Raw genomic sequence first — 747 nt, 5'->3', positions numbered from 1 at the left:
TATATATATATATATATATATATATATATATATATATATATATATATATATATATATATATATATATATATATATATAATCGAGGAATAACAGATGAATATTCATGTACTATTCCTTGTTGGTCCTGAAAGATAGAAGGGGTTAGGTTATCCAACAATTCATAACAATTTCTGTTTTTTGTGGGCATTTGTCTTCCTGAATTCGGGCGATCGGCCCCAAATCGCCTAGAATTTTGTGGGCCCATCAGAAACGACCTAATAAATAATAGTCATTGTTTATGCAGTTATCTTCCTGTCGCGCCCCCTTTTTCCTCCGCGGAAATCGGGTTTGCGACATTCGGTTGGGACAACTGTTGATACCTAATTTTTCCCTATATATATTTTCAAAATAACATATGCATGCATATATAAGCATGCCAAAGTGCTTTAGTATTTTTTCTAATTTCTAAAAGATTTTTTAAATCAATTTATTGCCCATTTTAGCAGTATAAAAATTAATAATTATTCCCAAAATTATTATTTTTGTGGATAATTAGTTTTATGTCCCATATTTATACCAAAATATAGTTAAGGTAATTTTTGTATATTTTTTACAAATTTATTTGGTATTTTAAAAGCTAAATTGCATATAATTACAATTTTAGCCTATTTCAAGATTAATAGCATTTTATAATTATAAATTTGGTTCCAATATTTTTAAATTAATATTTATATAGTATTTACTGATTCAGTACTTTTAATTTAATTT

The sequence above is a fragment of the Nicotiana attenuata genome, unplaced genomic scaffold (genome assembly GCF_001879085.1).
Source record: "Nicotiana attenuata strain UT unplaced genomic scaffold, NIATTr2, whole genome shotgun sequence".
Classification (NCBI taxonomy): domain Eukaryota; kingdom Viridiplantae; phylum Streptophyta; class Magnoliopsida; order Solanales; family Solanaceae; genus Nicotiana; species Nicotiana attenuata.
The sequence above is the reverse complement of the archived record's forward strand: the minus strand, read 5'-3'. Positions refer to the sequence as shown.